General features: G+C 44.7%; 1 long non-coding RNA gene across 3 annotated transcripts in view; it reads left to right on the top strand.

The window, feature by feature from the left end:
• Positions 1-293: 293 nt before the first annotated feature.
• LOC103349547 (uncharacterized) overlaps positions 294-13679 on the top strand; it is a 569252-nt gene continuing 555866 nt past the window's right edge. For 2 of the 3 annotated variants that reach the window (XR_011381922.1, XR_011381921.1), the window contains exon 1: positions 295-1044. This is a non-coding gene — a long non-coding RNA (uncharacterized lncRNA). Of the gene's footprint in view, positions 1045-13679 lie in introns of all 3 variants that reach the window. The other variant, XR_011381920.1, reaches the window with a different exon arrangement.

Here is a 13679-nt window from a genome sequence, read left to right as displayed (position 1 = left end):
GTTCTAATCCCGGTTGGGGTGCCGGATTCTGTCCTGGTTGCTCCTCTTCCAGTCCAGCTCTCTGCTGTGGCCGGGGAGTGCAGTGGAGGATGGCCCAAGTGCTTGGGCCCTGCACCCCATGGGAGACCAGGAGGAAGCACCTGGCTCCTGGCTTTGGATAGGTGCAGCGCGCAGGCTGTAGCAGCCATTTGGGGGGTGAACCAATGTGAACCAATGGAGGGAAGACCTTTCTCTCTCTCTCTCTCTCATTGTCTAACTCTGCCTGTCAAAAAAAAAAAAAAAAAAAAAAAAAGAAATAATGGAAGCAATCCAAAGCTAGACTTACAAATAATTCAGTGTACTATATTCATTTCTACCTTCTTTCCAAACATAAACATAAAATATTAAAATGATAAAAAGAAATGGGTAGGGTTGGGTGTTTGGTCTAGTGGCCTAGATGCTTGTATCCCATGTCAGAGTGTCTGGGTTCAAATTCTAGTTCCTTTCCAAATTTCACCTTCCTGCTAATGCACACCCTGGGAGGCCACAGATGACGGCCCAGGTACTTGGGTCCCTGCCTCCCATGTGGGAGACCAGGGTGGAGTTCTGGGCTCCTTGGCTCCGGCTTGGGCCAACCCTGGCTGTTGCAGACAGTAATCTCCAGTTGGGATAGGGTCTCTCTTTGTCTCCCTGCTTCTCAAAAACTCAGTGAAATTAAAAAGAGAAAACAGAAAATGGGTATGACAAGAAGGTGAAGGTGCCAAAATGAAAGTGAAAGGAAAGCCTTTCGCTTGTTCCTGGCTACTGTCTTTCCAATTCCACTTTTTGCTCCAGCCTAATGAATGCATTTGTAAGTAAAACCCGCGTGCTGTCTTCGCTCTGTCTTCCGACTGCTGCAAATATCAGCTCAGCCCTCTTTCAGATCCACTTCAAGGAAGCACAGGCTGGAAATTTCTCCCCCATGGTTTGTCGGAACTGGCTGCACACCCTGGATCCAATTGCTCCCAGAGGTGAGCGGGAGCCAGCACTGAGCTGAGTGAGTCAGGCGGACCTGCGTGGAAGGAGGTAGGTGAGCCAGAAACTAATGGGAAAAATAGGGGGTCGTCGCTAATTTTGATGTGAGGAAATCGGAGAGGCTCTTCTGCGTGCCAGGGTATTTGAATATTTGGCAAACAGCTGGCTGGGCTCTGGGAAAGCATCTCTTGATTGGCCTTTCAGATGTTCAGAGATAAAATGAGGCAGCCCGCACGCCAGCACATAGCTCATAGGCTTGCAGTCAGTTTTGAATTTAGATTTGAATTGTGATATCAATGTCATGGTGGCACATGCTTTGAGAAAGTACTTACCGAGAATAATTGAAAGATTCAGTGTGAAGCTTCTGAAAGCCGTAATTTAAAGTTCCAGAAGCCTCCGTATTACTCTCACCATTAAAATTTAAAGTGACAGGAGCCCAATTATGTATGGTTATTTTCTTAAATAAAATCATATTTCTACCCCAAGTGAAAGATTCATGGCTGCCCACTAATCTCTGTCAGGAGAGCCCATCTCTGTCACGTCCAGCATCCACCAGAGGATGCTTCGCTTTATCCCGGGGACAATGGCGGCGCTGGGGGCAGCAAAGCTGGAAGGCCTGGGCCGCCAAGGAGCTTGACTTGCGGGAAGCTGATTTGCATGATAATCACCATTATGGATCCTCTCTGGTGCCAGCCTCCACACTTAACCAAATGCAGTATAACTTTAATAGCAGCTGGGAAGCCCGAGGAGGGGCCGCGGCTCACATTTTGCAAAGCCTGCATGACGTCAAAAGCTGCTAGTTAAGAGAGGCAGCTGCTTGTAAAGCTAAGCCACACCGTGCAGCGGAGACGTGGAAACCAACTTAAAACCTGAAAAAGGACATCACGTCGGGGACTATTGAAAGATATGAACACTTCCCCCTTTCCTTTGAACTCAAAGAAGTGTTTCCCAGAAAAAAAAAAATCTTGTCTTACAAGGATGTCTGTGACCCTTGAAACCACAGCATAAAAATAGATTCATGGAACTCCAGAAAGAGTTGTAGTGCAGAAAACCTAGTCTCAATCAGTTGAAAGGACAGAGCCAGATTTTTTTTTTTTTTTTTTTTTTTTTGAGACAGAGGCGCGGGTCGGGGAGAGTAAGAGACAGACAGAGAGATTGTCCATCTGTTGGTTCACTCCTCAAATGGCTGGGCCAAGTTGAAATAAGAAATCAGGAACTCCATCCCAGTCTCCTACATGGGTGGCAGGGGCCGAAGCACTGGGGCCATCTTCTGTTTTCCCAGGCACGTTAGAAGTGAGGTGGATCTAAGCTGGCACTGCGGCTCACTAGGCTAATCATCCGCCTGCGGCGCCGGCACCCCAGGTTCTAATCCCGGTTGGGGCGCCGGAATCTGTCCTGGTTGCTCCTCTTCCAGGCCAGCTCTCTGCTGTGGCCTGGGAGTGCAGTGAAGGATGGCCCAAGTGCCTGGGCCCTGCACCCCATGGGAGACCAGGAGAAGCACCTGGCTCCTAGCTTTGGATCGGCGCAGCGCGCAGGCTGTAGCAGACATTTGGGGGGTGAACCAACGGAAGGAAGACCTTTCTCTCTCTCTCTCTCTGTCTAACTCTACCTGTCAAAAAAAAAAAAAAAAAAAAAAAGAAAAAAGAAAGAAATGAGGTGAATCTAAAGTGGAGCAGCTGGGACTGAAACCGACACTCCTATAAGAGATGTTGGCTTTGCAGTGGCTGCACCACAACACTAGACCCTAGAGCCTGACTTTAGAATATGACTCTTTCCACCGATTTCTTTGGTCTGTTTGATTTTACTTTATACTGCATTATGATTTGGGGAAAATAGTAGGATGGTAGCCAGAATGGCAATGAAAAATTGCACAGGACCAGTCAAGCTTAAACCACCATTATTTATGAAAAACTGTATTCCTTAGGGTTCCCAGGAACAAAGGAGCGTGTGAAGTGACTGATATTATGATGCATGATGTTGAATGATATAGACATCTAAGCAATGTCTTACAAACAATAAATCAAATGATTTCTCCAAAGTTTTACAGTTTGATAAAATATTTACAAGGAGGTCTTGGTTCTGCTGAGTTTTGTCATGACATTAGCTAGCTAGCACTTTGGCAGTTTGCAAATTTGTTTTCCGTGTTCTGGTTTTGGCCTTGGGATCTATCTACCTTTTTACAAAACTGATCCTGTGGCATGAACTCAACCTCTCTTCCTTCCCTTCTGTTCACATCTCAGGAAGAGATGTCCACTTTCACTTGTGACCATAATCCCACCTCTGTGCTTAGACTTTTGCTGTAAATTGTTTGATCTCTTCCATTTTCCAGCTGTGACATTCTATTGGCCTCTTCCTAAAATAAAATCCTTTCTTAAATTCCCTACCGTCAGACTCCTTTCTCCCAGGAAGGATATTTCTTCTTGCTGTGACTTTGAACAGTCCAGAGAATGAGATCCCATATTCTTTTTTCTGCAACGCTTTGCAGCGACTTGAAATCAAATGGACTATAAAAGAGATGGCAATAATTCCGGTGCTCTGGCCAAGTGAATGGGGAGTGCAAGTGAAGGCTGAGTCCCAAGGTAATCCTGTGGAAAGCCTGATTGTCAAACCAATCGGGCAACTCAAGACAAGGGATTATCAAGTTACAGCAGCCCAGGATACTTGGATTAATATACATTCATTAGGTAGGGAAGTTTATGCTTTTATGGTTCATGTAGAGGAGCTATGGCTGATTAGCTCACTCTGGATGCCAAAGACTGCAAACCCATCCCTCGAGATGGTCCTCAGCAAACTGGCCCCATGTAAGCCTTAGCTCTCTGTCACCAGGAAGCAGGTGACCTATTGATACTCCATCCTGATTACAAATGATTCGTTTTCCTTTTAATTTAGAAGGCAGAGAGACAGACAGACATATAGATAGACAGAGCTCCCATCTGTCAGTTCACTCTTCAGATGCCTGCAGTGGCCACAGCTGGGTCAGGCTGAAGCTGGGAGCGGGAAACCCAACTATGGCCCAACAGCCATAACCTGCTGCCTCCCAGGGTCTGCAGGAAGCTGGAATTAGGAGCTGGAGCTGGGTATGGAACCCAGGCACTCAGACAAGGAATGCAGGCATCTTAACTGCTAGGTCAAATGCCCGGTCCACAAATGATCATAAATATGGCTCCATCCCTGTGCCACATAGCACATCAGGCCTGAAAGAAGAGTTGGACTGCCCTCCACCTGTCTGCTTGGCTTGTATGCCCATGCTGCCTCCTTCTCTTGCAGAGAAGTGTGGGTAGCTCTTTTAAAAGTGGCCAAAAGACAAGAAAAGAACCTGAAGCAACTTGATAGAGCTGTGGGATTCTCTTTCAGGACCATCTTCCAAAGCAATGAGGAGTTTGTGTAGAATATTCACAACAGTGCAATGACCTACACCAGAAGACCCTGTGCTTTGTGGAACTGGCCATAGGAGCAGTGGAGAATGCTGTGGACACATGCTTGGTTGACTGTCTCATCTTGTGCATTTCCCATCAGGGTGCACACAGAAGCGAGTCTTCATTAGAAACCAGTGCAGCGTGAGTAGCTGACAGCAGGAATGACCACAGGAAGTGCACATTTATACAACGCTGTGGAAAAGACCCAGCAGCCTGGCTATGTCAGATCATCTCACTGCTCACCAAAGACAGCTGAAGTGGGCTTTTAATTATGACCACCAGATTTTCTATGGCCATAGTCCTTAATAGGAGCATCTGATTAGGTTAATTGTCTAGTTGATGAAAAGAACACTTAAATTAGTAATGCTGGGTTTGTTATTTATTGGTGGTTTTACATTCTGATTTTTTTGCTGGCTACAAATGACAGGCACCTCTTATCTGATTTGTTTTTGAGGTCACTTCTCTTCCTTCCTTCACCTTTGTGTGATTTTTTTTAGATTTGTTAATGGAGATTGAGCAGGCTGAGTGACTATTAAACTCTTTTCCATAGACAGTAAAACCCATTAACGTGGACCTCACTAAATTTGGAATTTATGAAAATGAGGGCAGGGCCTGGGTTAAAGTTTACTTTTGTGTTGTCTCTGAACTAAAGCTTTGCTGAGCTAATCAGTAGAATAAGGGTGGCACTGTTCATGTAAAAAACAGACTTTCCAGGCATTTTTGAGAGCAGCCTCTAAGGCCAGTGATGCAGTAGTGCTGCATAGTAGTGCCCAAGGACTTGGGCCCAGCACCCTCATGGGAGACCAGGAGAAGCACCTGGCTCCTGGCTTCGGATCAGCGCAGTGCGCCGGCTACGTAGTGTGAAGACCAGGCCCTCGCTCGCTTTGTGACCTTCTCTGTGTACCTTCCCCTCCTCCATAAACTGGGGAGAGTTATCTGCTTTATGGGGCTGCAGTGAGGGTTAGGTTTAATGTACAGACAATGCCTGGTGTGAAGTGGTTACTTCAAAGCTGGCAGGTGCTTATTGCCTATCTGGAATAAGTAAGGAGTTAATTTCAAACACCTCTCTCTCTCTCTTTTTCCATGAAAGCAGGGTCCCTTGATACTTCAGAGTTTTGTTAACCTCATCTGAGATGTTGCTTTATAGTTATTAGTGAAGGAATGGTATGGTTGTAAGGAGCAGGAGCTTTGGCCTCAGCCAAGGTCAGGTTTGGAAGTAGTTTCACCATGTCTTAGCCACGGATCCTAGGAAAGTTATTTAACTTTCAAGTCTTGTCTTCTAGTTGGTAAAAATAGAATGATTTTACTTGTCTGAGTTCATTGGTGCTGCTGTAATAAAATACTTGAGTCTGGGTAATGCTTGGATAGAGATCTATTCTCATGGATCTCAAGGCTGGAAAGTGAATCAAGGTACCGGCATCAGGACAGGAACTTCGAGCTGCATCATCCCATGGTGGAAGTAGAGAGGAGAGAGGAACAGAGAGAAGAGGGAAAGAGGGCGCTGAACTCACTCTTTTATACGTGGAGACAGTCCCGCCTGTGAGGGTGGAGCTCTCATAGCCTACTCACACTTAATGGCTCCCTCCTCCGTTACAGTGCTAATTAAATTTCAACATGAATTTTGGAGGGGACAAAAATTCAAATCATAATGAGACCTGCTCCAGGTCTGTCATATGGACTAAATAAACATCATGCACATGAAGTGTTCAGTCTGCACTTTAGGCTTTCGTGTGTTCCCACTTGTCTTCTTTAAATCACCCACATTAATGATTTTACTTTAGATATTATCTCCATTCAAGATGAGAATTTTAAGTATGCAAATAAAAAATTACAGCAAGATTGAATAGAAAGGGAGAAGAAAGGAGGAGTAGTGTTTCAAGAGCAGATGCACAAAGGCTTCAGGTTAGATGAAATTCCTGAATGCAATGAAACTTGATATGTAAATCATAAAAAAGAGTAGACCAGGCCGGTGCCGCGGCTCACGAGGCTAATCCTCCGCCTAGCGGCGCCGGCACCCCAAGTTCTAGTCCCGGTCGGGGCGCCGGATTCTGTCCCAGTTGCCCCTCTTCCAGGCCAGCTCTCTGCTGTGGCCCGGGAGTGCAGTGGAGGATGGCCCAAGTGCTTGGGCCCTGCACCCTCATGGGAGACCAGGAGAAGCACTTGGCTCCTGGCTTCGGATCAGTGCAGTGCGCCGGCTGCAGCGGCCACTGGGGGGTGAACCAATGGAAAAGGAAGACCTTTCTCTCTGTCTCTCTCTCTCTCTCACTGTCCACTCTGCCTGTCCAAAAAAAAAAAAAAAAAAAAAAAAGAGTAGACCAGGGGCTGCCTGCAATGCCTGCATCCCATGTAAATGTCAGCTCAAGTTCCACTTCCACTTCCAATCCAGCTTCCTGCTAATGTGCCTGGGAAAGCAGCAGATCTTGGTTCCCTGCCACCCATGTGGGAGACCCAAGTGGAGTTTCAGGCTCGTAGGTTGTACCAGGCCTGGCCATTGTATCCATTGGGAAGTGAACCAGTGGATGGACCATCTCTCTCTCTCCGCCTTTCTCTGTAACTCTGCCTTTCAAATAAATAAATAAATAAATAAATCTTTAAGAAAAAAAAAGTATAGGGAGGCCAACACTGTAGTATAGGGAGATAAGCTGCCACCTGGGATGCTGGCATCCCATATGGGCTCCTCTTCAAGTCCTGACTGTTCCACTTCCAATCCAACTCCCTGCTAACAGATGGCCTGGGAGAGCACCAGAAGATGGCCCAAGTGTTTGGGTCCTTGCCACCCATGTGGAACACCCTGATGAAGTTCCTGGCTCCTGGTCCAGCCCTGACTGTTGCTACCATTTGTGGCGTGAACCAGCAGATGGAAGATCTCTCTCTCTTTTTCTCTCGCTCTCATTCTCTCTCTCTCTCTGTAACTCTGGCTTTCAAATAAATAAATAAATCTTAGAAAAAGAGAAAAGTGTGGATCAATGGCCAGCTCACAATATTCACTGACAAGAAAAGCAGTAGGCCTATGCTGAACCTTATTTTCGTCTTCTTTCTTTTCCCTTACACTTCATTGGCTATGTGAGTGCAAGACATAAGTGCTGTGATGTCTTGCACGGAGACTGTAATTTACCCTCCCCTTAATGACGGGCTTACCTAGTTTGTAGAATCCATCGCCACGACAGATCAGATGGAATTACCTCAATGACTGGCAAATCGGTGCCACTCATGGGAAATGAAAGCAGCCAGGTGTCTGTTTATTAAGTGCTCTTCAATAGGAAAAATGCACTCTGCTGAAAAATCTCATCCATACTATTTCTGTAGAAGAAAGAAGTGCCCACCTTCCACAGAAGACAGAATCACTTTCTTGAGGTCGGTATTACAATACAAATTCACAATGATACACATTATAAAAATCAGATTTTTTTTTCCTTCTTTGCATGAACAGCAGACTCTTGTAAAAATAACGAGTAGGGATGGAACAGTAGGGCTGTTGGGGCTGTGTGTCTGAGACTCTCCAGGTCTGCTTGATTGAAGGGGGTCATTTTTAAAAGCCAAGTCATTATGGGCATTGTGAGTCAGTAGGTTAAGCCACTGCTTGGGATGCCCACATCCCATATGGTGTTAGAGTGCCTGGGATTGAGTCTTGTCTCTACCTCCACATCAAATCCAGATTCCTAGTAATGCGCACCTTGGGAGGCATCAGGTGATAACTCAGATACTTGAGTCCTTGCCACCCACATAGGAAACCTAGATGTAGTTCCAGACTCCTGGCTTTAGCCTGGCCCAACCCTGGCTGTTGCAGGCATTTGAGGAGTGAACCAGCAGATGAACGATATCTCTCTTTCTCTGTCTCTGTTTCTTTCTCTATCTTGCCATCTCTCTCTGTCACTCTGCCCTTCAAATTAATTAATTAATTAATAATTAAGATATTCAGGGGCTGGTATTCTGGCATAGTGGGTTAAACCACCACCTTCCATGCCAGCATCCCATATGGGCCCCATTTCAAGTCTTGACTGCTCCACATCCAGTCCACCTCCCTGATGATGTGCTTAAGAAAAAAGCAGAGGATGGCCCAAGTGTTTGAGCCTCTGCACCCACATGGGAGACCCAGATGAAGCTCCTGGCTCCTGGCCTCAGCCTGGCTCAACCCTGGCCGTTGTCATTTGGGGAGTGAACCAACAGATGAAAGATCTCTCTCACTCTCTCTGCCTCTACCTTTGTCTAACTCCCCCTTTCAAATAAAAATTAAATAAATCTTTAAAGAACATTCAGAGAGGGGAAAGATTTAAAAAAAAATTAAGTCAGTTTATTGTGTTGACAACCAATGGTTCAGCATGTAAGAGTCTTCATATAGTTTAATTTACAAGTCAGAAAAAAAAATCCTTTGTCAGACCATGTTTTCTAAGATTTGGGTCAAACAAAGCAATCCCTCTAATGCACATGGCATTGAATAGCTTCATTTGATCACATCTGGAAGTACTAAATGTTAATTGCTAAAATATGGCATTCCTTTTTTAGCTCTAGCACATCAATAAGATGAGCAATAATAACTAATATTTATTGAATGCTTCCTATGTTTGGGCCTTGTTCTAGATGCTGAGGGTATAATGAGAACTAAAAAAAAAAGACTTCATCTCATGTTGCCAACAACAATCTTATGAAGATTGCATATTAGTTTTTAGAGTTTAAGTGATATGTCTGAGTTGGACAGCTCTACAAAGGCAGAGTTGTTAGAGTAACCTAGACCCCAAAATCTAGTGACATAACAAGAGGGAAAGAGCCCCTTGAACCAGCGGAGCTGCCATATCTGCTCTGCACTGCTTAGGTTTCCACTCTTGCTTTCCCTGGGTGAAGGCTCGCAGGTGTTCTCTCTAAGGGCTCTCCTTGGTTCAGTTGTACTGTTGACTACTCACAGCAAACTCGCCACAGCTTGTAGTCAAGAGGGCCTGAGAATACAGCCTTTGGGGTCATATGCCCCTTAAAATCAATTTTATTAATAAAAGCAATGAGGGAGGGTGGGGATTTTAGGGCAATTGTGACCATCTCAACAAAAGCATTGTTTCAGTGAGGAATTTTGACCCCAAACATGTCCAGGTGACAGATAATCTTCTGACTTTGAGATACACCTAGGTCTATTTGCCATTTCTTTTCAAGTAGCATCATATCCAGGGTACGTATATATGTGTATAGTGTGTGTATGGAATATTTAAATGTTCAGGATTTGTGAGATATCATGAATATTCCACAATTCCACAGTAGACTCTGACCATCTGCAGGAGCTAATGCAAAATTTCACACTAGAAGTCCATTGGCTTTAATTTTTGGCAGAAAAGCTTGTAAAACCCCCAGGATTTATATTGCTTGTATCCTCAGCTTTCAAAGATAGATGTTATAAGAATTGTGTTCTTAGAGAAATGTCTTTATAGAAATAAAGTGAAGATAAGGTTTTGAGTACGACAAGTACTCAATAAATGAATCAGACAACTCTGACCCAGCTCTTCAAAGATTCTCAGAATTTCTGGTCTATGCTGGTAAAGTTTAAGCATTTAATTTTACTATAGAAAAAGCAATGAACAAGTATGTGCTGAGAACATACTTAGATATGAGTTGTATTGAAATGGGCCCAGAGGTTCTTGCACTGTTGTCGGGGCCACAGGTACATGGAGGAGATAAGCCAAGACAAAATTCAAGGTCAAATACATATATTGTTGCACTGCCTGGACTGTGACACTTCTCCGCTAACATAATGTAGTCTCTGATGAGCTCAGTGGTTCACATGGAGCTGCTCTGTGCAAGGCTATCTATATAAGGTCTAGCTCTTTGTATCCTATTGCAGTGGCATCAAGATGAGACAGGAGAACAAAGACTAAGGTTTTAAGCTGTAGCTAGTATACTTATTTTGCTCCAGGCCTCATCTAGGGGAGGGGAGGTATCTGCTTGCGGGGGTCTGCCAAGAGGGAGGCAGTTCCAGACCATTTATTTTTAAAAAAATTTTATATATTTGAGAGGAAGAGCATCAGAGAGGTATGGGAGAAAAAGAGATCTTCTATTCACTGGTTTACTTTCCAGATGACTGAAACAACCAGTGGTAGGCCAGTCTGAAGCCAGGAGCCAGGAACTCCACTCAGGTCCTCCATGGTGGCAGCGGTCCAACCACATGGGCCATATTCCACTGCCTTCCCAGGAACATTAGCAGGGAGTTGGATCAGAAATCGGGCAGCTGTGGCTTGAACTGGCACTCTGACGTGGGATGCCAGTGTTGAAAGCCATGGCTCAGCCTGGTCTACCATGCCATCCCCTCTAGACCAATTTTATCACAGTGGCCCCATGGTAGTAGAAAGAAGCAATCCAGAAAGAGTAAGAACCTCAGACGTACCCCTAGAGAACCCACAGTCTACAAAAGCTAAAGTTATAACCTTTTCTTTCAATCCACCAGAGGCTCCACCCACTTACAAGAGGTTTAGTTGAGTCTGGTGACTTGATTCAGTGACCTTGTCTCTTTTTCTTCTTGGGGGAGGGGTGTGGTCAGGCTGAGTGGGGGTCTGCAGAGGGAGCAGATTGGGGTGGACCTCTGCTCTGCTCTTTTCCTTCTAGAGTCAACACCAGGTACTTTGGAGGCACCCTAACAAGTCCCAGTCACGGTTTTCATCCCTGAATTTAATTCTCACTGAATTAAGTATATCCAGAGAGCTAATATTATACAGAATGTTTAGCAACAACCAAGTGCTAAACTGTGTGATATTGTTTATCACAGAGGAATCCAGATAAGGGGCAAAGCAGTGTGGATTTGTTTTGGGGGGTAAGCGTCTTAGGTTGTGGTGCAAATGGGGTTCCAAAGGGTAAAATAGCAGCTAATTAAGAAGGCAGAAGAGGAAGTGAACAAAGATTCAGAAGAGCTCAGAGATCAGTTGCTCTGCATGCTTGCCCTGTTGGGGCAGGGTCAGGGGGCTTGCTAATATTGGAGATGCTATTCAGTAGGAGGTTTGGGCCAAGTGGAATGTAGCAGGCAGGGGCGATTCTGCATCCAGAGTGATGGCATCAGGATAGGGAGCCCTCCAATCACAAGCTGGGTCTCAGCCGGCAGTCAGACTCTTGCACACAAAACTTGAACCAGAATCATCCCTACTCAAGTGGAATTCTGCTCCAGGTGAGGCACAAGGTATGATAGGAAATTGGGAAGCTGATAAGGGCAAGGACTGGTTGACATGTCTGGCACTAGTAGGGAGACAGAGAAATGGAGAAGCAGCAGCACAGAATAAACTCAGCACAGTTCAGTGTGGCCAAGTAGGGAACTGCCTGGCCTGAGACAGCTTTCCTCTGCTCTGAGGAGGAAGGGTGGAAGGCCACCGCAGGATTGAGCCCAAGAGGAGACTTCAGGGGCCCTCGCTTACAGCTGAGATGAAGGCATAGGAGAAGTGACGTCACTTGGAAGGAGTGCAGACAACATCAAAGGAAGTGTTGGCAGAAAGAGGAGGCCACCAGATTCCAGGCTGTGGAGAACAGAGCCTGACCAAGGAGGGGATGGGGCAGAGGATGGGATGTGGTAGAAATACAGAAGAGGGGACTGCAAAAGATGTTTCAGATTAAGATGATAAGATGATGATAGGCCTCAGCGACAAGTGTCATATAATGATTCAGAAAAAAGATCCTGAAATGACTTCAGATGAATTTTAAGTTTTAAAAATCTATTTGAGATAAAGCAAGAGAGAGAGAGAGAGAGAGTAAGAGTTACCGTTTGCTGATTCATTCTTCAAAGCTTGGGCCAGACCTAGTTGAAGCCTTTTGAGTAGTGAACCAGAAGATGGAAGATCCTCTCTCTCTCTCTCTCTCTCTGATGTTCTGCCTTTGAAATAAATAAATCTTAAAAAAAAAAAGGAGACAACCATCAGAGAATCATCTTGTTACCATCAGCAAAAATGGAGACAAATCAAGATATTGAGAAGCTTCTGTGACCTGCCGTTACCCAGGCCTGGGCAGAGGAAATGTTCCAGGCAGTGTGCATCACTAGCCAGAATCAGAAAAAAAAAAAAAAAAAGATTGAACCTATTCTTTTCATCTCAGTTGCTCCTTAAATCAATGCAGCCCCTCCAAATTAATGTGAATTGAAACATGCATTGCCTTTCAAGTTAATTGAGTACTCACTATGTGTGAATCACTGCACTAAATAGAGAGGAGAAAATGAGAGAGACAAACATGGTGTGGAGCCTGCCTCCAAAGAATTTACCATTAGTTTAAGAGCATATTGCTTTTTTTTCTGCTCTTAATTAGGTGTGTCCCTAAGACAAGAAACCATTGATTGGAAAAGTGTATTCTTTAAGTGTTTTAAGTACCTTTAGTGAAAAACAAAACAAAACAAAACAAAAGACCTTGAGGTGAGCTCTTCAGGACATTTTAATGCTATTTTTTGGGGGTTGGACATTTAATAGAGGATCCTTTTTTTAATTGAATAATTACTTTATAGATTTTATATATGCAGATACATTATAGGTGGAGTTCATTTGGGTTATATTCTGTTTTTTCTCCTTTGAGTATAGATTGTCTGTTGGTAAAGTATATTGTTTGTACATTTCCTAGGGACTGAGAAAGACTTACATCTGTTCTGTGCAGATCTCTACCATCTATGACAAAGAGGCCTGTCATTCTGCATGAGTTCTTAACAGGAGAGGAAGGTTTGGCTCAAACTTGGGGGTGGTAGTCACTGACCCAAGATTAGATGTATCTGAGCAATGGCTCTGGATGAACATTTGCTGAGTATTTCAGTATTCAATGTGTTAGACTTTGTGTTCTGTGAGTTGAATGACTCCACAGTTTCCCCCAAGATTTATTTTCACCCTAAGAGTAAGTATGAATCATGATTTTTCCAGTGTTAGAAAACTGACATGAGAGTAGGCTGTAGACTTTTTCTGCTGTGTCTGTGACAAGAAACTTGCCTTTGTCTTGAGTGGGGTCCATCTGAATTGACATTGTGCCAGCTTTTCTTTTCTTTTTTTAAAATATTTATTTGTGGGGTCTGTGCTGTGGTGTAGTGGGTAAAGCTGCCACCTGCAGTGCCGGCATCCCATGTAGGTGCTGGTTCAAGTCCAGGCTGCTCCTCTTCTGATCCAGCTCTCTGCTATGGCCTGGGAAAGCAGTGGATATGGTCCAAATCCTTGGGCCCCTGCAGAAGCTCCAGTCTCCTGGCTTTGGATTGGCCAAGCTCCAGCGGTGGTGGCCAATTGGGGAGTGAACCAGTGGATAGAAGACTTCTCTCTTTTTGCCTCTCTGTAACTCTGCCTTATTTATTTA

Source organism: Oryctolagus cuniculus, chromosome 14 (genome assembly GCF_964237555.1).
Source record: "Oryctolagus cuniculus chromosome 14, mOryCun1.1, whole genome shotgun sequence".
Classification (NCBI taxonomy): Eukaryota; Metazoa; Chordata; class Mammalia; order Lagomorpha; family Leporidae; genus Oryctolagus; species Oryctolagus cuniculus.
This window is presented reverse-complemented; position numbering and strand designations above follow the sequence as displayed.